This window comes from Dioscorea cayenensis, chromosome 11 (genome assembly GCF_009730915.1).
Source record: "Dioscorea cayenensis subsp. rotundata cultivar TDr96_F1 chromosome 11, TDr96_F1_v2_PseudoChromosome.rev07_lg8_w22 25.fasta, whole genome shotgun sequence".
NCBI lineage: Eukaryota > Viridiplantae > Streptophyta > Magnoliopsida > Dioscoreales > Dioscoreaceae > Dioscorea > Dioscorea cayenensis.
In genome coordinates this window covers 13,911,085-13,911,955 of record NC_052481.1, presented here as the reverse complement: position 1 = coordinate 13,911,955, position 871 = coordinate 13,911,085, and the positions used below count along the sequence as shown (strand labels likewise).

General features: G+C 46.7%; 1 non-coding gene across 1 annotated transcript; it reads left to right on the top strand.

The window, feature by feature from the left end:
• Window positions 1–220: 220 nt before the first annotated feature.
• On the top strand, window positions 221–327 carry LOC120272794. Its single transcript, XR_005540330.1, has one exon. It is a non-coding gene; the product is annotated as a small nucleolar RNA R71 (small nucleolar RNA).
• Window positions 328–871: the final 544 nt, after the last annotated feature.

The following is an 871-nucleotide window of genomic DNA, read 5'->3' as shown; positions in this document are numbered from 1 at the left end:
GCCAATGAAGTTACCACATCAATTTCATGGAGACCGGCCACTTTTTTTCTTTTTCCCTAGCGTTCCATCGGTAGCTATTTAACCCCATTTCCTCAATCAATTGATGAGCCACGTCGGGGGTTTTTGCTACCTATGGTACCTCCTGCCGCCGCATACAAGAGTTGCCTTGTACTCGGGTTCAAACCATTGTAGAAGGTTTGAACAATCATCCACTCCGGGGAATCCGTGTTGCGGACACTTGCGAGGAGTTCCTTGAACCTTTCCCATGTCTCAAATAGAGACTCCAATTCCAAGCTGCATAAAGAATGAGATCTCATTCCTAAGCTTTCTCGATTTTCCGGGAGGGAAATAACGGGCTAGAAAAAGCTTCTACCATCTCCTCCCATGTAGTGATTGATGCTCTAGGTAATGAGTGTAGCCACTCGCTTCGCTTTCCTCTTTAAGGAAAAATGGGAAGGCTCTCAACTTGATGGCATCATCCGTCACATCATTTATTTTCGAGCATGTCACACACCTCGAGGAAGCTCTCTATGTGATCTGTTTGGATCCTCATCGGCCAAAGCGGTTAAATTGTGCGCACTCTCTGCAGACATATGGATGAATGCCGGCTTTAGCTAAAAAAATTTCGAGCTGTAATTGGGGGACGCACAATACTCGATTGTGTCCACAACACTGAAGGTCTGGCATAATCGGATAGTGATCGTTGTTGCTCATTTTGTTACGCCATGTTGTCGGATCCTTACGGTGAGCGATCCGCAAGTACACGGAGTCGTCAAGTAATACCTCTCGTGTGAGCACGAGGAGGGTCGTATTCCCCAGGCCCAAGGAGCAACTATTACTTCCCTTTCGTCTATTTCCTAGGCTAACACTC